The sequence below is a fragment of the Oncorhynchus tshawytscha genome, linkage group LG07 (assembly GCF_018296145.1).
Source record: "Oncorhynchus tshawytscha isolate Ot180627B linkage group LG07, Otsh_v2.0, whole genome shotgun sequence".
Taxonomy (NCBI): domain Eukaryota; kingdom Metazoa; phylum Chordata; class Actinopteri; order Salmoniformes; family Salmonidae; genus Oncorhynchus; species Oncorhynchus tshawytscha.
In genome coordinates this window covers 31,504,464-31,529,944 of record NC_056435.1, presented here as the reverse complement: position 1 = coordinate 31,529,944, position 25,481 = coordinate 31,504,464, and positions in this window count along the sequence as shown.

Sequence of the window (25,481 nt, the reverse complement as noted above, 5' to 3'; positions counted from 1 at the left end):
GGATTTTTTCCCTCAATAAATAAAATCTGGTTAATGTTTTGTTTCCTTGCCACAACACTCGCGATACTCGCAATACTGGTATCGTGGCAGCCCTACTCCCAGTACAAACGACCAAATAATGAGAATCTCGTCCTTTCTGAAAACATCCCTTAGAACATCTCCACAGCATTTGTTTGCTTGGTGAATCAGCCTTTGATGTTGGGAGGGGAGTAAGACTGGGTGGTGAGAGCTGCTTCAGGATAATTAACACCTCAGCACCAGAAGCTACAGTAGTTGGACAGGAGACAACATACATTGCTATGCGAGCGCGCGCGCGCGCACACAAACACACACACACACACACACACACACACACACACACACACACACACGCACACACACACACACACACACACACACACACACACACACACACACACACACACACACACACACACACACACACACACACACACACACACACACACACACACACACACACACACACACACACACACACACCTACAGTACCTGCCTGAACGTTGTCTAGGTGACAGACAGCCAGAGACTTAGTGAAATTGTGTTGAGGAAGGGGAGAAGCCTTGGCTGCTATTAGAGGCCCTTGTCTTGTCTGTGCTGGAGGGACTGTGGGACCTGCATGTCTGGGCTCCTCTGCGTAGACTACACCAACCCCATAGAATGTCTCGAACACTTGAACTTTTCTTCTGCCTGTCACTGACATGCTGTTTCTAAAAAAACTGTGCGCCATCAGTTGTTACACGTAACTTAATTGCCTCGCCAACAGTTCTCTTCGTTTCTAAATCTTCACTGACAACAGAAATTCGATTCTTGAATGCTTTTGTTCTCTTTTTTTGCCAGGCCTGGTTCAAGTTTGGGGAGTGAATGATGTCATAGGAGATGTTCCTAGCAGAAAGTTCATTTCTAGGGCTGAGCGCTGAGAGACCCCTGGATGTTTTCAATGACGCCCTCATTCCCTGCAATAAACACACATGGCTGCTGCGCAATGCCAGGACTTAGCAAATGTAAACCCTCTGTTTGTGGTGCTATTAGGAGCGCTTAATGTATCTGCTGACCTGGTGATGAATTACCATCTCTCCCTGAGGAGGGTTCAGTAATGAGATTGCTGAATCCTTTCTGTGGTTTAAACACTAATTCCAGTGAAATCAAGAACATGTCTGACGCAATAAATGATTCACATACCTACAGTACTCAGCATCGAATAGACATGATGGGCGACTAGAGATGACCAGACCCAACTGCCTTCCCCTATATGCCACTGGCTCCTATGTATTGTTACACTGCAAGTGAAGGTGGATTTGACAGAAACAGCCAGCGGAGCATGTTCTCTTCCACAGGATGAAATCTGTGAGTAAAGACTCTCCTCAGTAAATTACAGGCATGGCAAACCTCTTGATCAGGTTGAGAGGTCATCCTGTGATCTTCTGTAGGGGACATAGCTGATCAAGGATGGCTTGGAACTGTGGTGCCTCTAAACCCCACTGGTGGAAAACACATCCAGCTCAAATGTCATCCCACACAGACAGACAGAGATCCCAAGAGGGTCTGGATCCCAGGGGGGGTCTTCCCAGCCCAGCTCACCCAGTAGAGGTGTTAAACCACAGGTTCTATCTAGGGTTCCTGGGCTATAGGCTCCAGGTGAAAAACGAGTTAACCTACTAATGACTGGCAGTGCTGTGTGCCATAGCCAACACCATTGAACGCAGTTTAGTTATGAACTGTTTAATAAAGTATAGATGCTTCCCAATGGGACTACCTACAATTCCCCTGAGACTGTCACTTAAGTTCATTGATATGTTTGAAGTAAGTATCAATTCAGCTACCACCCAGTTATTAAGACATACATCACAGCTTGATTTTAGATCCAGATGGATTTCTGGTCTACCCTGAACCCCCATGCTTACTCCCTATATGCCCTATTGGCATTGTTATATCTTTATTTTATTTATTTATTTCACCTTTATTTAACCAGGTAGGAAAGTTGAGAAGTTCTCATTTGCAATTGCGACCTGGCCAAGATAAAGCAAAGCAGTTCGACACATACAACGACACAGAGTTACACATGGAGTAAAACAAACATACAGTCAATAATACAGTATAAACAAGTCTATATACGATGTGAGCAAATGAGGTGAGATAAGGGAGGTAAAGACAAAAAAAAGGTCATGGTGGCGAAGTAAATACAATATAGCAAGTAAAACACTGGAATGGTAGATTTGCAGTGGAAGAATGTGCAAAGAATAGAAATAAAATATATATATACACAAGAGGTTTTACAAGGCAGTTCTGCCCTCAGCATCAAACATGCCTAATGCACCAGAATTACTACATCTTCGGACAAATGAACATAAATCACTCTCCACTTACAAAAGCCGTGTTCATCCACAATTATAAAAATACTTTCCTTGTAACATCAATGTGCCCTCATTTGTAAAACATATTCCAACTATTGTCTTGTGAAAAAACTATGCAACCACAGTATAGTGTGAGGTAGTTCTGAGGACAATGTATGTACTGTATATATCACAGTTGTGCACATGTCAAATCATTAAATAGGCCACAGAAGGAATGCACCCAGAAACACGACTCACTTACTTCCAAGGGCGGATCCATTTCTATCTGTTCTCCTCGGGTCTATATTTACAGTGTGGATGGAGCAACTCTGCATGACAGGAGAAAAACGCCTCTCATTGGAAAAAACACAGCCTTTTCTCTAGAGAGAGATGTGTCCTCCTCCCAGGCTTGAGTAATTGTGTCTGATGTAGAGTAGGCCTATCCAGTGCTGACCGGAGCCAATAGTTAAGCATTCTGGCCTGGTTTTCATAAGTAGAGGTTCAGATTTGTTTTCTGCTTTGTGCTCCATGGCTGAAGGATTGGTCGTTCCACAGAGAACACCTCTCCCAGAACTCGACTCATGGCATCATCCCAGGACTGTGATGTCACTGGGGCACCATCATAGTTTAACTCATTGGCCAATCATTGGTCGCCAAACACAGACATTAGAGCACTCTGTGTTGGTTTTCTGGTCTAATTAAAATAAACAGGAGCCGATTCTCTGGGGTTTAAACTTCCAACATGCTTTATCTTTCTACAGCTTAGAGGAATCACACACAAGTGTCCAACCAACACAGACAGGTCATTTGGATGTGATTTATGCTGGAGTTCATCATTTTTTTCTGGCAAGCACTGGCTATGCCTCTGCCAAACCCAGAGAACCCAGTGTGACAATAACTAAACTATGTAGTAAACTGAAACCTTTTTATAATTCACACGATCTTGTTCTTTCATCCCCCTGTGATTTATTTAAAATGTTTTATTTGGCAGTGGTGTGTACATATTGCACGTCGTTTGACTTCACCAGTGAGACTCCAGTGAAACAGGGGACTCCGACACTGTGAGTGTCCTACAGCAACAGTAACTACAGTCACCTGAACTTGCAACTCTCTGCATAGAACCCACCTGAGTTTATTGGTTGGCTTGTAAACGTGCGGCGATAGGAAAATGACTCGGTGTGTGTGGGGGTAGGTAAGCACCAGCACACCAAGTAGAAAAGATGACAGGGCCATTTGCCATAATGATAAACATATGTAACAAATCTGATTGTCTAGTTACTCTTTAGCCCTGATAAATTAGTAATACAAAGTCTTTCCGCAGAACTTTCTGCAGAACTGTTGAAGTCTTAATTAATATTGACTATCACGCTTCAGGTAAGACCCAGATGCAGACAACGTCGAAGTAACAACAGTTGAATAATCGAACGGGAGCAGGAAAAAGACAGGTGAAGGACAGGCAGAGGTCGGTAATCCAGATAGGTGTGGCAACGGTACAGGACGGCAGGCAGGCTTAGGGTCAGGGCAGGTAGAATGGTCAACACCGGGTTTAACTCTGGACACATGAAAGGTAGGATGTATACGAAGGGTCCAGGACAACAGAAGATGAACAGCAGAGGGGTTCATGACTTTGGAGATGGGAAATGGGCCGATAAACTGAGGGATCTACCCAGAGGGGCGGATCCCGGGAGGACAAACATCTGGGCAGAACGTATGCCGACCTCTTCTTCCTGCTTAGGGAAGAGCTGGGAACACTCAAAGGGGGTAGACCTGTAGCAGAGCAGAGAAGGGTGTTGCGGGTGTATTCGACCAATACAAGCTGCTGGTGGGTTTGGCGGAGACCAGGCAGAGCTGAGTAGTCTCTATGGCCTGTTTGACTCGCTCCGACTGGCCGTTGGTGTCAGATCTCCCCAAGGAGATGTGGGTGTGGAGTCAGGCGCAGGAGAAACAAGTTCTGAAGAAAAGGGTGTTTTATTCAACCAGCTCAAAAAATAACAGGACACCTTGACTATAGCAGTAGCCACGAAATCCCACTCAGACACAGTCCAGAGAAAAACACCTGTTAAACATGAACTAATGAAAAGGAAACCCAAACTCACTGACAGTCAAACGAGAACAATCCTGCACAAAACCCCAAAGGAAATGTCAAGATAATACCTCCCCTAATTAACCAAAATGAAACCAGGTGAAAAACAAAACAGACATAACCAAAAGAAAAGGAAAAAGGATCCGTGGCAGCTAGTAGACCGGCGCCGACGACCGCTGAGCGCCGCCCGAACAGGGAGAGGAGCCACCTTCGGTGGAAGTCATGACAGTTGGACTGGGGGTGGAACCTGGAGGACGCAATGAGGGTGCAGAAAGCCTTCCAGAACTGGGACAAGAACTGAGGACCACCGGTCGGAGACCATGACCACTAGTAGTCCATGGATCTGCTGCAGACGTGCTGCACCATGAGATGGGCTGCCTCTTTGACAGAGGGTAGTTTGGGGAGAAGAATGAAGTGGGCGGCTTTGGAAAACAGATCCACCACGGACAGGGTGGCGGTGTTACCATCAGACGGGGGAAGACCCGTGACAAAGTCCAGGGAGATGTGAAACCAGGGATGGTGAGGGACAGGCAGAGGTTGAAGGAGACCAGCCGGAGCTTGACAAGAATGGCCTCAAGTTATGGGGTAGTAGTCGTGGGGCTATAGCAGCGTGACAGCGCATCCGGCTTGACATTCTTGGATTAGAAGTTGAACCATATGAACAGCAGGGCCCATCTAGCTTTCCTGGAATTGAGGCGCTTGGCGGTGCGGAGATACTCCAGGTTCTTGTGGTCGTTCCACATGATGAACGGGATGTTCCACCCCCTTCAGTCAGTGCCTCCATTCCTCCAACGCCATCTTCACTGCGAGAAGCTCACAATTCCCCACGTCATAGTTCTTCTTCGTGGCGTTGAGGCGATGGGAGAAGAAGGCACAGGGATGTAGCTTGAGGTTCAGGGCAGAACCCTGGGACAGGACAGTCCCCACTCTGACATCCGAAGCATCGGCCTCCACCACGAACTGACGGGATGGGTCAGGATGAACCAAGCTGGGAGCTATGGTGAAGTGATGATTGAGGTCCCGGAAAGCCCGGTCAGCAGCTGGAGACCACGTGAACGGAACCTTAGGTGAGGTGAGTGCTGACAGGGTAATGGGGAAGATGGGCGACACCTGGAGGGGGGTGGAGACAATCACAAAGACAGGTGAAACAGATCAGGGTGTGACAATTGAATAACACTGGAACCAAATTACCTTCAACAGCCTGGGAATTGGGGGTGACATCTCAATTAGGAGGTGAGAAAGAATGATTTTATTCCACACAGCAGCCTTACAGCCAAGGGCCCAGCACTCAGGCATTAGAAGACAGAGGTCTGGATAGTGACACAGAGCCCAGTACTCAGGCATTAGAAGATGGAGGTTTGGATAGTGACACAGAGCCCAATACTCAGGTTTAGAAGATGGAGGTCAGGATACTGACACAGAGCCCAGTACTCAGGTTTAGAAGACGGAAGTCTGGATAGTGACACAGAGCCCAGTACTAAGGCATTAGAAGACGGAGGTCAAGATAGTGACACAGAGCCCAGGACTCAGGTTTAGAAGACAGAGGTCTGGATAGTGACACAGAGCCCAGTACTGAGGCATTAGAAGACGGAGATCAAGATAGTGACAGAGAGCCCAGTACTCAGGTTTAGAACACGGAGGTCTGGATAGTGACACAGAGCCCAGTACTCAGGTTTAGAAGATGGAGGTCTGGATAGTGGCACAGAGCCCAGGACTCAGGTTTAGAAGACAGAGGTCTGGATAGTGACACAGAGCCCAGTACTGAGGCATTAGAAGACGGAGGTCAAGATAGTGACAGAGAGCCCAGTACTCAGGTTTAGAACACGGAGGTCTGGATAGTGACACAGAGCCCAGTACTCAGGTTTAGAAGATGGAGGTCTGGATAGTGGCACAGAGCCCAGGACTCAGGTTTAGAAGACAGAGGTCTGGATAGTGACACAGAGCCCAGTACTGAGGCATTAGAAGACAGAGGTCAGAATAGTGACACAGAGTCCACTCAGAGCAGATAAGGGAGCCGGAGATAACACAGAGAGAAACGATAATATCTCATAACAAAAGACTAAGAGAGAGATGGCCTTAGTTTGGTATGTTAAGCATGCTTTGCATTGTTATTCTCCACATTGGTACTGTGAAAGGGAGAGGCATGGTAACTGGATAATTTGGTATTTGGTAGACTCCCCCAACAGTGGCAGTCGGTGCCGTTTAAGATGAGGGAGGACAATATATATTTTTTCATGAGCATGGCCTTATTTCTATTACATCATATTGGATGACTGATATTTATATATTTTTTTAACCCAGCTCAATGTATCAATAGGTTTAGCCTACTACATGATACTCAAATTTGCCCAATACTCATCATGAAGTTGGTACAACCTAAACTATGAATGAAAACATAGAAGCACAAATGTTGAGTGAAAATGTTTAGGTGACCTACAGTGACACATGGACAAACAGTGACACATTCTTGCCTGCATCTGGTTGATCTAGGGTGTAATCATTAGTCCAACAATTGCAAACGAGAGTAGGTTATATAATATTTTTCAACAGAATCGGCGGAATGAATACTCCCTGATCACACGTAAACACAGTTCACTTCATAGCAGCCACATTGTATTCCTACTCGCATCTATGCACTCTCCTACTCTCACCTTTTCCCATCACTTCTGGACAATGCAAAACACATCAGCTGTATGTGACCAGGTGACAAAAAAACATATCATAACCGCTGCACACAGCCTACATCGTTGTCACCATATTAGCTCAACTAACGTCACATTCAATGTAGTTAATATAACTAACGCGTTAGGAAATATGTTGCAATCATGAAGTACAGTGTACAGTCAGTAAGCAGTTTAGCAGTTACACCGGCGGGCCCCGGCAATACATTTGTAAAACCAAATGCTTACCTTCACTTGGAAGAGTTTCAGTGTTGTGTTGGATAGTCATTGCCAGCTAGCTAACATAGCATCCCTCTGTTTGAGCTGGGTGTTTGAGTAGGCTAAACTAGTTAGCTGCATTTGCTAGCTAAGTAAGTGAAAGTGAAAGTAAAATATATATTTATGTATATTTGTATATATATATCTTGCTTTTCCTTGATTTTTGAAGAAATGAATTTGTTAAAAAATGTCAACTATTGTCTTTCTCTTGCTTTGAGTCAACTACTCACCACATGTTAGCTTCAACCTCTCACCACATGTTAGCTGCAGCTTTTGCTTTCAGTACTAGATTCATTCTCTGATCCTTTGATTGGGTTGAAAACATGTCAGTTCATGCTGCAAGAGCTCTGATAGGTTGGAGGACATCCTCTGGAGTGGGTGAGAACCATGAACCTCCTAGGTTTTGTACTGAGGTCAATATAACTAGAGGAGGATGGAAGCTAGCTGTCCTCTGGCTACACCATGGTGCTACCCTACAGAGTGCTGTTGAGGCTACTGTAGACCTTCATTGCAAAACAGTGTGTTTTAATACATTATTTGGTGATGTGAATATAGTTATAATAGTTTTATTTAAAACTGATAACTTTTTAAATGTTTCACAATTTACATTTGTATAGAACTCACTAAGGATGGTCCTCCCCTTCCTTATCAGAGTAACATCCACTGCACCACAACCATGAGAAACTAACTAGGCTGGTGTATCGGTCTCTCCTCCCCATACCCACCCACAAACACTAGCCTACCATCATCATGCCTGCATCTATTATTGCGTGCTTCTTGGTATGATGCCAGAAAAACAAACTGTCGGTACAGCTTACAGTTAGTTATGTGCAGTGAAGCAGGATAAGCAACATCAATACATTTATAGGAATCCTTCTATAAGGTGATATAAAAAACAAACATATTTTGATACAGTGCAGTGCTGCCAAACCCTATCTGGTAAAACATGTAATCACCTCAGTAACCACGACTACAATCCCTCTGCCTTCCTGTCTGGCAGTACATTTAAACTTTCACTTAAACTGACCCATCAGTCATCGTTCAACATTACCACAACAACATCCATTCTCAATCAGTGCCATAGGAGTGGACATGACAACTCTGACCTCGAGTGACGTGAGTAGCATAACCCATCAACTGAATGATTGGTGTGACTTCTGTTTTCACTGTTGTCCTTCTCTCTTCCACACTCACATACTAACTCACTGATTGACTCACAAACTCTCTTGGACACCTGTGCGTACACACACGCACGTGTGTGCGCACACACATGCATACATTCGTGCGCACACACACATGCATACACAGACGCACGCACGCACGCAAGCACACACACACACACACACACACACACACACACACACACAGCTTAGTCATCACACACACAGTCATGCTTAGCATAAAAGAGTGGGCGACTATAGACCCATAAGAGAGTAAAAGGTATATATTCCTGTGGTTTCCTGCTGTTGGTATTTGCATCACAAGCACCTTGACAACACAGGTGGTCTATTGACTGGGAAATGTAGGTAACACAAGACATCAGGAGATGATGTATAACTGACACCTTCACACAGAGATCTTTTCAAGTTTCTCTATGAGGAGATGCTAAGTGTAGCATTATATTCTTCAGTCAGCCTGCCCTGAGGGCAGGTCATCCAGGAGAGCTCTGGGGATCTGTCCGCTTACACTAAGAATGGAATGTAGTGTTTCTCCACATCTGATCTATTGTGTTGTCTACAGTGACCCTGCGACCTACTGACAAAGGGACTGCCCCTCTGTGTTGCCATCACTCTGGGCCAACTACTCTACTTACCCTTATGGAACATCATAGAGAGTCCACTTCTCCTTTGCCCTCGTGACACAACGTTTTATTTTTGGAAAGAAATTGTGTTTATGAGTAGGGTAATGAAAATAGTGTTGGCTATTTGTACAGATTAGCTCAATCGGCAAGTATTATTTGCATACATATGTCAGTTTGATCCCTGAATCTGAATGTAAACACCTGACATATCTTCAAAGTCCAAGCTAGAATCTTACTTCCCATACTTTCTAAAAGGAATCACGAACTTCTTGAAGTACTTGAAAACTTTGGACATGCCAGGCTTTGAGAGTGTGAGCTGAGGAGAAGCCATCGTTTGATCCGAACTGACAAGGAGCTTGGGGGGGAGAAAATGAATAAAGCACAATAAGATTCTCAAGTCTTTCCCTGTCTCTCTCTTGAGAATATGGGATAGCAAAAGGAATATCTAATCAAATGTTAAAACGGAGAGAAACAGATTGAACTTTAGGTTGTAAATTATTAAGGCATCAGTGTAATTTGAGTCTGTATCGGCTTGTGCGTATGGTGTCTGTGTGTCTGTGTGCGTGCGTGTGTGTTAAATGTGAATCTTGAATGCTGCTTCTCTCCAAAATGCTAGTTCACATGAAAGATGCTCCTAGAGTGTTGTGAAAACGAACACACCAGTGATGATCCCTTCAACTTCCTTAACGCCGTCGGTCAAAATATCACTCCTGCTAACAACACACGGTAAGAAGAAACAAAACCCAGTGGAAGATCAAACCAGTAAAAGACCTCATCTTGGTTTAACAGTACTACTGGGAATGGAGAACTGGCTAGTGGACTCTCATAAGGCATGACAGACAAAATGATGGGGAAAGGCAGGGCGTAGGGGTGTGTCTCAATGGAGACCATACCATGTGGGTGAGAGGGGACCCCAGTGAGAATTGTTTGTCTCGAATAAGTAAGTAAGCATCTACAGTAGTTCTGGGTGAAGCCAAAGGCAAGGCAGGGGGGTGTCCATTTCATGTGCTTGCTAACATTTCTTATACCTTGTATTAGCACTGCTGAGCTTAGCCCAGCTCTAACTCTGAAGTGTCCATAGCAACCGGTGATACTGTACACCACTGTTGGCTATCTACCACGACAACAGAGAATGGTGCCGCATGGAGCAGAGCCATAAACCTGCTTACGTTTTCATTTTTCATTTTAGAAGGACCATAATTACAGAAGCAAATTAGGGAATGATTGATTTGGAATGCTTGCTCTGCGTGGCCAAACTATTAGACTGCTGAGCTCTATTAGAAAGCAAATTTGAATTATTACCTGCCACCAAAATGGGAGACATGCTGTCCCTAAGGACCTTGGGATGCCGAGTCACTACAGAAGCCACTACATTCAGAGCCCAGAGTCCATCACATGATGCCAGAACGCACAGCAGTAAAATGTCTGGAGAGTCAATGTAATGATTGACATGGGAATTACATTCCTATTTTGGAACCTCTGGACTGACAAGCTACAATACACATGTAATCATAGCTGGCATCTCTCACTGAAGGTTAAGGGCTACTGTTAGAGAGAGTATTCATATTGTATGAATAAATCTGTTCATTGCAGATGCTCTCAAATAAATCATCTACACACAATTGAACTTTATATAAAAAGGTTAATGGTTTGTTATTAACATTACATGATATGTTCACTTACTGAATTGTGTTTTACTAGTCCAAAAAGAGCAATAACAAAAAACTACAAATTCACAGCAGAGGTAACCGATACAAAAAGAAAATCACACTTTTAGTACCTCAGCACAGCTCAGTGGAACTGTGGCTATACTCACTTCCTAATGGGAGATAATTCACGGTCTCTTGAGTTAAAGAGGTGATCTTTCTCTGCCTCAAACTGCCATTATTCATGGCCTGTCATCTTAGGAGCTGCCTAACACTCCCCTGACCATGAGCAGACATGTCTCAAAGGAGCCTGACTTTGTGTGTCTGTGTGTGTGTGTGTGTGTGTGTGTGTGTGTGTGTGTGTGTGTGTGTGTGTGTGTGTGTGTGTGTGTGTGTGTGTGTGTGTGTGTGTGTGTGTGTGTGTGTGTGTGAGAGAGAGAGATTAGGCACCTTAGATGGGTGCTGACTTGGATTCCGTTACAGCTTAGAAAACCTGTTGATATTAGAATGTACATAGTGCTGAACGTACTGTATGTGAAGTCCATTGAGTGTGGAGTACAGTTCATAGCAGTTGGGCCATTTTAAATGTTTGCCCTGAGTCACATCATTACATAAGAATGAATTACATAACGTTTGTTTTGGTGAATCATTAGCTCGGAAGACATTTTAAAATGCTAAGAAAGAGCTGAATGGATAATGAACATTCTTTCCTGAAGCCAAGTGCAAGTTTGGCATTAAAGATGAACAATGTTGTCTGGAAGAAAGGATAAAATGTGAACGTCAAAGCGAGTATCTACAGATCTACAGAATCGGAAACATCAGTAGACTATATAAAGGACGGGGCGCAGGGACCTCTGGCCACTCATTAGAATGTAGCACCTGTTCCCCAGAGCCATCGAGAATGGCAGTAGATGAGGGGTCAATCAACAACACAGCATTTGGCAGCATTAGAGGGTGACAGATAATCCCATCATTGTCCTGTATCAATGACCTGGCCACTGCTCCACGACAGAAAAGCACAGAGAGCTAGGGCCTGGAGATAGACCTGGTTGAGGTACTGTATTTCTGTGTCCCTTAGCAACTTTTAATCTACTCTGATATGACATCTCATTAGCTATCTGGTTAGAAGGTATTCAGGGCAGGTACAGGTGGGCAGGCTTGTTGGGTACGCTGAGTGACGTCCCCTTTCATCTCAGGCCAGACCTGCAGCCGTTCCCTTTTATGTGACCAGGTTACTGGCGAAAAGGGGCTCCCATTCTGGGGGATTGAACAGCAAGGCTCCAGTGACACCATATATTGTCTTTCTGTCTTGCCTGCCTCGCCCAGTCTGAGATTATAGGTGTTCTTCTACCACAGGGTATCATTGGCGAGGCTGTGGGAGAGAAATACGGAATTGATGTAGATTCCTAGTGTGTTTGCAATGCTTTCTGATGATATCAGTTATCTGAGCTGTGTGGCAACCTGGATTAAAAAGTATCAGTCACCTTTTCACTTTTCTTAAGTAATTATTTGTTGATAGGCATGATATCACCTCCGCTTGTCCCTGAAGGGACATAGCTGTGAAATCAGTGCGAAAGGTAATCTGTGCTAATTAATCGAATCATCTGATGGGTGACGACTCCATTAATTAAGGAAGTCCCTGCCAGGAATATGTCTCTATTAATAATAGGCTGTTTTTCCATATTGGTAAAATAAGTTTCCACAGAATTTCCCACCTCTCAGTGTCCAGTATCACATTTATTCTCTTACCTGGCAGAGATGCAGTACATTAAACCAGAGCTATGAGTTCCAAGACAGCTGTGGAAGGCTAAAAAAGATAAACCCTTTGTTTCCTCACATGCCTTGTGGCTTTGCCCAAAACAGAGGCATGGCCTCCAGCTCTATTGTGCTGCTCTATGGAAAGTAGCAGCACGCGGGCCCCGCCCACCTGAGGATCTCTCCTTTTCATCCATCTATTCCCTGTGTTTGAGGGGGGGAAAATCCACTTATTACTTAAAACCTTGCTGGATTGCTTGCTTTCATTTTACTATGGTGACTCTCGCGGCATTCGTTTTTTCCCCGTTAACGTTACGACCACGGAAACATTTGTAATGGTCTGTCAAACACACTCTGGTATTGGCTGAAATGGGCTTGATGGAATACAATGGCTTTCCATTGCCCCTATAAGAACGTCAACGCTTGGTTGCAGATCACACTTAGATCACATGAAAGAGAGGAAAAATAACTTTATTTTGGTGGGTGTTGATATTTTGTGCAATTAAAAAAACTAATAATTTAATACAGTTGAAATGTTTACAAAATAGAAATGAAAGCAATTTCCGAAAAGGGAACACTCGGATTATTATGTCTGATCTTGCAAACAATGTAAATTATATATAGATAGGTGTAATCTCGAGCCAAACATTTAGATTTTAAATCGCATAGGTATCCTTCTCTTGACACACTTGTTGAAGTATGCAAGAGAAGGTGAAAACAACATTTATGAATAATTCATGAGGCAGTCTAGACAGCACCGTTTTGATTGGAGGTTTTTGGTGATTGCAGCCCTGTTCCACCCCTTTATATTTATTTATTCATGTATGCAAATACACCTATACGCAAATGAGGTACATATACAGTCATTTTATTTATTTTATCACAAAGTATTAAAACAATAGCTGACACACAAATATACACTACCGTTCAAAAGTTTGTGGTCACTTAGAAATGTCCTTGTTTTCCATGAAAACATACATGAAATTAGTTGCAAAATGAATAGGAAATATAGACGTTGACAAGTTTATAATAATGATTTTTAATTGACCAAATTGAATTGTGTCCTTCAAACTTTGCTTTCGTCAAAGAATCCTTCATTTGCAGCAATTACAGCCTTGCTGCCCATTGGCATTCTAGTTGTCAATTTGCTGAGGTAATCTGAAGACATTTCACCCCATGCTTCCTGAAGCACCTCCCACAAGTTGGATTGGCCTGATGGGTACTTTTTATGTACCATACGGTCAAGCTGCTCCCACAACAGCTCAATAGGGTTGAGATCCGGTGACTATAATGGAGTGACAAGCACAGACATAATACCAGCTGACTGCTTCTTCCCTAAATAGTTCTTGCATAGTTTATAGCTGTGATTTGGGTCATTGTCCTGTTGTAGGAGGAAATTGGCTCCAATTAAGCTCCGTCCACAGGGTATGGCATGGCGTTGCAAAATGGAGTGACAGCCTTCCTTCTTCAATATCCCTTTACCCTGTATAGATCTCCCACTTTACCACCACCAAGGGACCCCCAGACCATCACATTGCCTCCACCATGCTTGACAGATGGCGTCAAGCATTTCTCCAGCATCTTTTCATTTTTTCTGCTTCTCACGAATGTTCTTCTTTGTGATCCGAACACCTTGAACTCAGATTCGTCTGTCCATAACACTTTTTTCCAATCTTCCTCTGTCCAGTGTCTGTGTTATTTTGTCCATCTTAATCTATTATTTTTATTGGCCAGTCTGAGATATGGCTTTTTCTTTGCAACCCTGCCTAGAAGGCCAGCATCCCAAAGTTGCCGCTTCACAGTTGACGTTGAGACTGGTGTTTTGCGGGTACTATTTAATGAAGCTGCCAGTTGAGGACTTGTGAGGCATCTGTTTCTCAAACTAGACACTCTAATGTACTTTTCATTTGCTCAGTTGTGCACCCGGGCCTTCCACTTCTGTTTCTATTCTGGTTAGAGCCAGTTTGCGCTAAGGGAGTAGTAGTACACAGCATTGTACGAGATCTTCAGTTTCTTGGCAATTTCTCTCATGGAATAGCCTTCATTTCTCAGAACAAGAATAGACTGACGAGTTTCAGAAGAAAGGTCTTTTCTGGCCATTTTGAGCCTGTAATTGAACCCAGAAATGCTGACGCTCCAGATACTCAACTAGCTTAAAGAAGGACCGTTTTATTACTTCTTTAATCAGAACAACACTTTTTAGCTGTGCTAGCATAATTGCAAAATGATTTTCGAATGATCAATTAGCCTTCTAAAATGATAGACTTGGATTAGCTAACACAAAGTGCCATTGGAACACAGGAGTGATGGTTGCTGATAATGGGCCTCTGTAGGCCTATGTAGATCTTTTTTTAATCAGCCGTTTCCAGCTACAAGAGTCATTTACAACATGAACAATTTCTACACTGTATTTCTGATCAATTTGATGTTATTTTAATGGACAAAAAAATTTGCTTTTCTTTCAAAAAGGACATTTCTAAGTGACCCCAAACGTAGTAATGGTGGTGTATGTAATAATTAAATCAGACCTTCTTGTTGAGTTTCCGATAACCTACCATTTATATAGGAGTGGTTAAAACATGCAAATAATGGTCCTCTGAGTATATCAAAAAATGTTTGCGTTAACTTTGACCGCCTTAATATACTGTATATTGAAACAGGATCCAAGTGCTGTATATAAAAATCCAAAAAAGTGGAGGCCTCTTAGACTTCAGTGTTGTGATGCAAATATTCGATCTAAATGCTTAGCACATAGATTTAAAAAGGTTTTGTCAGATCATTTTCATCCTAATCAGACAGTTTTTTTTACATGGACCGATACATTGGAGATAATATAAGACAAGTACTGGAAACAATAGAACACTATGAAAAATTGGGGAAACCTGGCCTGGTTTTCATAGCTGACTTTGAAAAGGCTTTTGATAAAGAACGACTGGGGTTTATAGAGTTGAAGTCGTAACTTTACGTACAACATAGCCAAATACATTTAAACTCAGTTTTCAATATTCCTGACATTTAATCCTAGTAAAAATCCCCTGTCTTTGGTCAGTTAGGATCACCACTTTACTTTAAGCATGTATAGTAGAGATAATGATTTAGTCCAGCTTTTATTTCTTCCATCACATTCCCAGTGGGTCAGAAGTTTACATACTGTACACTCAATTAGTATTTGGTAGCATTGCCTTTAAATTGTTTAACTTGGGTCAAACGTTTTGGGTAGCCTTCCACAAGCTTCCCACAATAAGTTGGGTGAATTTTGGCCCATTCCTCCTGACAGAGCTGGTGTAACTGAGTCAGGGTATTAGGCCTCCTTACTCGCACACACTTTTTCAGTTCTATAGGATTGAGGTCAGAGTTTGTGATGGCCACTCCAATACCTTGACTTGTTGCCCTTAGGCCATTTTGCCACAACTTTGGAAGTATGCTTGGGGTCATTGTCCATTTGGAAGACCCATTTGCGACCAAGCTTTAACTTCCTGACTGATGTTTTGAGATGTTGCTTCAATATATCCACGTAATTTTCCTCCCTCATGACGCCATCTATTTTGTAAAGTGCACCAGTCACCCTGCAGCAAAGCACCCCCACAACGTGATGCTGCCACCCCCGTGCTTCAAGGTTGGGATGGTGTTCTTCGACTTGCAAGCCTCCCCCTTTTTCCTCCTAACATTCCAATGATGGTCATTATGGCCAAACAGTTCTATTTTTGTTTCATCAGACCAGAGGACACTTCTCCAAAAAGTACGATCTTTGTCTCCATGTGCAATTGAAAACCGTAGTCTGGCTTTTTATGGCGGTTTTGGAACAGTAGCTTCTTCCTTGCTGAGCAGCCTTTCAGGTTATGTCGAGATAGGACTCGTTTTACTGTGGATATAGATACTTTTGTACCTGTTTCCTCCAGCATCTTCACAAGGTCCTTTGCTGTTGTTCTGGGATTGATTTTCCCTTTTCGCACCAAAGTACGTTCATCTCTAGGAGACAGAACGCATCTCCTTCCTGAGCAGTAGGACAGCCGCGTGGTCCCATGGTGTTTATACTGGTGTACTATTGTTTGTACAGATGAACGTGGTACCTTCAGGAGTTTGGAAATTGCTCTCAAGGATACACCAGACTTGTGGAGGTCTACAATTTGTCTTGGATGATTTGTTTTGATTTTCCCATGATGTCAAGCAAAGAGGCACTGAGTTGAAGGTAGGCCTTGAAATACATCCACATGTACACCTCCAATTGACTCAAATGATGTCAATTATCCTATCAGAAGCTTCTAAAGCCATGACATAATTTTCTGGAATTTTCCAAGCTGTTTAAAGGCACAGTCAACTTAGTGTATGTAAACTTCTGACCCACTGGAATTGTGATACAGTGAATTATAAATGAAATATTCTTTCTGTAAACAATTGTTGGAAAAAGCACTAGTGTCATGCACAAAGTAGATGTCCTAACCGACTTGCCAAAACTATAGTTTGTTTACAAGAAATTTGTGGAGTGGTTGAAAAACAAGTGTCTGTAAACTTCTGACTTCAACTGTATATATATTGGAGTGATTATAAGAAAATACTCCATTATTTGTCCGTGCCAATACAATGTTTTTTGTGATATACTATAATTCTCTCAATATATGATCGATAAAAAAATAGAAAACCTTTGGAGTATCTTCATCAATTGTCCAACTGTTGCATTTATCAGACTTGTAATTAGAACCTTTTAACAATTTAGAAGGCTGTTGCTAATAAAGGAGCACACGCATAGCCATCATGGAACAGGGGTTAGCCACGGCTGCTAAGTATGGTCGCTCTGGTGCCATGCCACACACACACACACACACACACACACACACACACACACACACACACACACACACACACACACACACACACACACACACACACACACACACACACACACACACACACACACACACACACACACACACACACACACACACACACACACACACACACACACATACCCTCACACCCACTGTGACATGCTTTCCCACGCCCTGGGACCACACTGGGCAGGCTCATTACAGTGCTTTGTCAGTCACTTAAAGCCAGAGGACAGCTGTGGGCCAGCAGCTCAGTCACACTCATGGCCGAGCCATATCCCAGCTACATGACTAATCACCAGGCCCCACACACCAACGAGGTGGCTATAAATAATGCCAGGGCCAGGCGTAAATGAAGTTACACCTCCACCTGTCAATTGGATGTGCAGATATTGATTGCTGTGCTTGTGTTTCCCCCTGTCAGCCACTGGATCCAAGGTCCCTGAGCCCAAACACTCTGGCCAGCCAGGCAGGCAGGCAGGCATTATTAGTAGAGCATCAGTCTCGCTCTGTCAGTCAGGGGCGTCAAACCAAACCACCAGAGAAGATGTGACCTCGCCACCCCTAGCTGTCTTGAGTGCTCCACATTAATGAACTGCTCTTAACAACGGCCTTGAGCTGTCCGTTGACCTGAGTGCCATCTTTTCAACCTCGAGAGTGATTCTAGCATTGACTAGATGACATTGATCAATGCAAATATGGGATATTCATTCAAACATTCATAAATACATTAATACGCCTGTGGGCACCAAATCATTATCATGCATAACATGCACTGATAAACAAAGTATATTACATCAGGTGCTTTTTAAAGAGGTATACCTCCTCATGACCCATTTTCAAGTTGACATTGACCCAGATGTGTCCCATTCTGAATGACTGACTCTGACAATGTGATACAAATAGGCAAAATACTTCACACATCCTTGTCACGCATCACCCAAGGGGCAGCAAGATTTTCAAAACAGTCTAAATGGAAACTCATTATTTGAATCATGTTATCACTAGCTGGCTTGCTTGGGCCTCCAGATATTGTAGCCCTTATTTGACATTGAAACGTTCCTGATTATTTTGCATACCTGAAGGATATGTTTTCCTGGAGCGCAGGACAACTTGTCTATTTTGGTTACTGTAGGACATTCTAAATAATAATGGACATCTTATATTAATAATGTCAGAGCCTTGGAAAGTTATGTGGAAGAGTCTATTCAACTGTAGAGGTCAACTCAAAGTGTGTCGCAAGTGTACACAATCCTTTGGACCATGGTTTGAGAATATTCCTCAATGTCTTGAAGACACACAGCTCGCCCCTCCCTGCTCCATCCCCTCTGGCCTTGTAATTACTTAGTCCTCCACATATTGATTGACTGGCCCTGCCCTTCAGACTTCAAAGGAGCGCATCTTTCACAAGTTACAACAATTATCCTAACAAGAAAGTGAAGTACAGCTGTTGCAATATCATTTGAACTAAATCCCTCGAAAAAAGGGTCAACTTCCTGAAGGACCGAAGGTTCACGGGGACGTAACCTGTTTCTCACGTTTTTTTTTTCTTTTGATATATCCAGTTGTTCACTTTTGACATGAGACCTATTGGAGGATAAAGGGACAGTTTAACAGTCAGTCAATTAAATCCAAACAGCCATTTAATCAAATGATCATCATCCTAATAATCTCTTTATTGAAAGCAGTAAAGATATACCACTAAACAGTGCTTTTCAAGTGGCTCCCCTGTAGCAGTGGAGCGAATAGCTGAATCCACATTCTAAGTTGTAAGCCCTCTGGTGAATGTGCCCTAGTCAAATCAAATCAAATTTATTTGTCACATACACATGGTTAGAAGATGTTAATGCGAGTGTAGCGAAATGCTTGTGCTTCTAGTTCCGACAATGCAGTAATAACCAACGAGTAATCTAGCTAACAATTCCAAAACTACTACCTTATACACATAAGTGTAAAGAGATAAAGAATATGTACATAAAGATATATGAATGAGTGATGGTACAGAGCGGCATAGGCAATATGCAGTAGATGGTATCGAGTACAGTATATACATATGAGATGAGTATGTAAACAAAGTGGCATAGTTTAAAGTGGCTAGTGATACATGTATTACATAAAGATGCAGTAGATGATATAGAGTACAGTATATATGTATACATATGAGATAAATAATGTAGGGTATGTAAACATTATATTAAGTAGCATTGTTTAAAGTGGCTAGTGATATATTTTACATCAATTTCCATCAATTCCCATTATTAAAGTGGCTGGAGTTGAGTCAGTGTGTTGGCAGCAGCCACTCAATGTTAGTGGTGGCTGTTTAACAGTCTGATGGCCTTGAGATAGAAGCTGTTTTTCAGTCTCTGCTTTGATGCACCTGTACTGACCTCGCCTTCTGGACGGTAGCGGGGTGAACAGGCAGTGGCTCGGGTGGTTGTTGTCCTTGATGATCTTTATGGCCTTCCTGTGACATCGGGTGGTGTAGGTGTCCTGGAGGGCAGGTAGTTTGCCCCCGGTGATGCGTTGTGCAGACCTCACTACCCTCTGGAGAGCCTTACGGTTGTGGGCGGAGCAGTTGCCGCACTGTACGAGGCGGTGATACAGCCCGACAGGATGCTCTCGATTGTGCATTTGTAGAAGTTTGGGAGTGCTTTTGGTGACAAGCCGAATTTCTTCAGCCTCCTGAAGTTGAAGAGGCGCTGCTGCGCCTTCTTCACGATGCTGTCTGTGTGGGTGGACCAATTCAGTTGAGATCCATTTCTGTTTTCAGACAGCACTATGGCCAATGCAGTTTAGAGTATAGAGGTGTTGTGACTGGTCAAAACATTCCTCACAGATTTTACTATGGGGACAGATTGGATAATGGGAAAGTGGAGTTTTTAAATAGTAGAGGGTTCATACATACAGTGCATGGTGGTAAGTGTAGGCCCATTGGCATGTATGACTATATATGGTCTTTATCCAAGAATATTATACCCCTGCATGTTTATGTTAGTGAAAATGAAGTGTGTCAGGCCCCATGCCCCACTGGAAACTGTGGTCACTACAAGGCCCTATAAATTCTCCTTCATTAAAGTTGCATTACCACCACCGTAACCGATATGGTCACACTAAGATATACTTCCATCGTCAGCCTCTCACACACAACTGTAGTAAAATGGTACTACAGCACAATGAATGTGAGGTAGTAAAACACGACTTGTGATATATTTGAGGAGGAAGCGTTCTGAGTGCACGCAGAGTGGAGGTCATGCCCTGTGACATCGCTCCAAAAACTCTCATCCAGAATTAGGCACTATGTGTTGAAAAGGACAGGAAACCACTTACTGCTTTCCCCAAATAGTTCAGAAATATTTAGCAATTCATCAGATCGTTGTTTATCTAAAACAATCCTAAACCTACTGTGCTTTCACTTATGACAGGCACATTACAGCACGGCTTAGTGAGGAGCTCATTCAAGTAGGGATGGTTACAGGATAATTAAAGGGACATTTCACTGCTGCTCCATTTCCCTATATACTGTACTCTATGTCCATTAATGTGTTATGAACATATCATAGGTGTCGTAAAAATGTTGAATTTCCTCACTACAGGCAATTATGAGCGTTTCTGCATCTGTCCTTTAGAAACGGGCCAGCAGAATGTTCTGGTTGTAAGCAAACCACAATATTCAGAATCCAGTGATTTCAGGACGTGGAGGACTTCCCCATGGAGGTATATTCAACAGATGTGAGAAATATCAAAATGTCTGTGTTTGTAGCCAGCACATTCAGCCAGAGGATTTTGAAACGGAAATGAAGTCTCAACTGATGGGGTTGCCATGTCATCGAATGTTGAAAAGTGATGCTATTCCATACATTTTTTCCCCTTCACTTCAAAGAGAAAGGCATCCAATCACTGCAGCAGAAAAGAGGACAAGCTGAGGTAAGGTAGCTAACATTTCCTAGCTAACAAGCTAGACAAAGGTCCCCCATGGAATGTTTCCTTGGGAACATCACACAACATTTCTTAGAACGTTCTCAGAACGCCAGTGGGGTAACATCGCACCGGGACCCTTAAGGGACCTAATGGGAACATCACCGAATGTCCCCAGGACGTCCCCTGTTTGCTGGGTATGTTGGTCATAAGTAGTAAAAAATCTTTCAAAGTCTTGGTTGTAAATTCACCTCCAACGCTTGTATTAGTGTCAAGCCCAATTCACACAGCATCATATAAAAACAAAGGGGATAGCATCTGTGGTAAAAACTCTGGCCTCGACAGAGCCAACTTAGGTGAAAGTCAGAGTATACTCACGCATTTAGCTCAAAGCTGGATTGATTTGTGAGTGTGCATTTGGGGGAATTTGGGGTTGTTCCTATAATCAAGTAGTTTCACAATTGTTGCCATGATGTTCTCATGCATGTAATTGATGTCGCTGATGTGTTGACAAAGGGAATTTACACCTTAGAAGATGTGAAATATGTTTATGGGTAGAGACTTACAGGGACAGTATGCTGTCCCACTGAAATCCCAATCATCAAGCACAGAAATTGCAAAATAGATATGATCCAAAGCGAGACACTCAAGTATCAACACTACAGTTATTGAGGAGAGGAGGACAACATCAAAACAGTGCTGGAGGAATGTATTTCTGCCTTAGCTTAGCACTCAGTGCTGTGTTTATTCTGCTTCTCTGTGTGACAGCATTCAGCATCAGTTTAGATGATGCAGAGCAGTGTCCACTGGCGCTCTCTTTAAAGCCAGCTTTAAGCAGAGTGAGAAGCTCCGTTATGTTTCACATTATCAGTGTATAATTTGACAAGGCTTTTAGTGGAGACATATGGTATCGGCCTATGCTGACAAAATAAATATATTGTCAGCTGACAATGATATGCTATTACGATAAATGTAGTTATTAACAAAATTTAATGAGTTAAATAAAGATTACTATGAGTTGGAATGACAGGACTTATCCACTAAAAGCCCTAGTAGCATATGGTCTTGAGGAGGACAGTGCGATAAATAATGAGACAGTAGATTACAGAGAAAAAGAATGATGGTAGATAGTGAGATAATTACAGGAAAGAGGCCACTGAATCAAAATGATACATAGGCAAGGAGACTTGATAACCCCTTGTTTCCCCAGAGGGCAGATGAGAGAAGTTACTTGGAATCGGGAGCACTATTATGTGCCTGTGTCTTCTCTTTTCTGTTTCAAGTAGAAGAAGTTCAGTTGTTTTACATTGTTTTACAAGAGTAATTTGATACTTGTAGTAAAACTCAGAATCGCAATTACACTTCCCGTCTAAATCCGGTTGATAGGAACGCATTTTATCCCTGCTTCCTAGAGGAATCAGAAACAGATGTACTGTATGAAAGTAGTCCTGTGGTGAAAAAAAACATGGATGAGTGACGATGTAATGCCTAAAACCCATAAATAAATACTTTGCGTTCAGATTCACCGAGGGTTGAACTGAAGAGGTACGGGACACTCAACAGGACAGGACTGACAACATTGTGTGATCAAGTGCAGAGGCCCAATCCCTCCAAGGCAACAGAAACTCAAAGGACCTTTATACAGTGAACTGCCAGGTCACGACGAGAGTTTAATGGAAAAACAAGCCAGCGGTACTACGGGTCTTGGGTTTGTATCCACAAAACGTCAGAACATTTGTTGTGAGTGAATAGAGACACTTCACTTCACTTCAAAATAAAAACGATACATCTTTTTAGGCATTAGAGTCCAAGCTAGTCAGATATTTAGAAGACCTCATGAGCTGTCCTAACCAGGTGTCTTGATAACCGAAAAATGCAGTGAATCAGTGGTTCCTGCGCCACGTGCAATTGCTTTGGAGTTGTTAAAATACTGTTTTGATATATATGATCAATGCAACAGACCCATGCAACAGTAGGCTCTCTTGTGCTTTTGACAAGGATTTCACATGAAACCTATTTCACATGATATGCCTAAATACTAGGCTAAAAAATGAACACGTTCTTCTTTCGATTATTAAATGACCTACATCATGTTATTTCAAGTTATCCCTTTGTGCGCAACATCACTTTGTTAAACAATGTGCCTACATTCGCATGCCTATAAGTTGGGCAATTGAAGGCATCTAGGACTTTGATTGTGTTAGATGAAAATGATAGACCTTTTAATCGTTGCATGCAAAGTTGTGTGCAACATTATTGGCAAGTGACTTAATGCCAACTGTGGCAAAGCGATTTAGAGTTGTTAAATGGGAGTGACGAGAGTGTAGATAAAATAGTAACATTGTAAAAAGTCCGCTTTTAAAAACCGTCAGAATTGGTTAATTTGGCATTCCTAACATGACACAAGGCAAGATCCAGATGCAGACACAGGAGGCAGATGGTTTGAGCTCTGGTATTAATGATAATCCAAGGGATAGACAAAAGACAGGTCAGGGACAGGCAAGCGTTCATAGCCAGTGCAGAGTCCAAAACAGTACAGGGCAGGCAGAGTGGTCAGGCAGGCGGGCTCAGAGTCAGGTCAAGCAAGGGTCAAAACCAGGAGGACGAGAAAAAAGAGAGACTGACGAAAAACAGGAGCCGAGAGAAAACCGCTGGGTGACTTGGCAAACAAGACGAACTGGCACAGACAGAAAACATAGGTATAAATACCCAGGGGATAAGTGGGGAAGATGGAACAGGTGAAGGACAGGTGAAACAGATCAGGGTGTGACAATTCGAACATATCAGGCGATAGTTAAAAGTAGGCAAAGTGATCGTGTCAGGTGAAAATGATATCAAATGTTGTACTCTTGCAAGATTTGATAAAGTCACATTAACCGTGGTTGTCTGAAACGTGCTATAGAGTTCACAGCTGGGTGATGCCTCATCGCAATTGGTTATTCCCCATAATTTGCAACAATTCCTTTGCGATACCTCAAACTGTCGTGATTACCAGATGAGATTAACTTTTATAAATTGATTTTACTCCTGGCCAGAGTTTGTATGGGCATTGTCTTAACATCATCCTAAAACCTACTCTGAGCTGGGAGTTTTGTTATTTTATTTTTTAAACAGGGTTTAACAGGATTCCTTTGAACTTTTCTGAGATGCTTTGTGGTTACGGGCCCCGATCTGGCATTTAGATGAGAGTGTTTTTGTCAACCTAGTTTCACTGGGGAATAACCATACATTCAGCACAGCAGGAGTTGAAAGGCCAGCATTTAACACTAGAGGCTGTTTCTGGTTTACATTCCCTCAAAATGGGGCGGCATATACTGGATATCACCATTTAAAACCCATTGACCTTTGACTCCAGTCCTTAGTGTTAACCCCATAGACCAGAGCTTGGCTGCTGTTAGTGTAAGCCATGGGAGTCAGAATGCACCATGACAGGGATTGGTCTCTGTTCCCCCGCCCCTCTAGTCCTGCTGCCTGCCTCCACTGGAGAGCTGTCATGCCCCAGGGTCTGGTTAATGCACACGCACACAGCCTGGCCTGCAAGCACCACACTGCACCTGCTCTTCACTTAAGTCTAAAGCAGGTTAATCAGACACATTCACATTAATTTCCTCAGAAAAACATCAGAGAGAGGGAGAGAGGGAGAGAGAGAGACCTACTGTAATGGTCTGGGCCTAAAACACACGAAAACAACACTAGAACACAAAGCTTTTATTATCTCATCCTGGAATATACAACGTCTGAGGTCATCTGCCGTTGCTCTAAAGAACAGGAACCCAGTCTTCATTAAATAAATTGGAAATACAGACATTGTCATCCTACAAGAAACATGATATAGAGCAGACCTTACCCACGCTATTAAATTTGTTAAAACAGGAACATTTTACATCTGCTTAGAAATGAATAAGGAATAAGGAACTTATCTCAGAGAAATATGTCCTCATGTGTGCTACCTAAATCCCCCCAATAGAATCCCCATACTTTTCTCTCCCAAATATGCCCACCTAGACACAACTATGACAAAAGAACCAACAGAAAAGGGTCACAACTCCTGCAGCTTTGTCGCACGCTGGGTCCGTACGTAGTCAATGGTAGGCTTCGAGGGGACTCCTATAGGAGGTACACCTACAGCTCATCCCTTGGCAGCAGTACTGTAGATTACTTTATC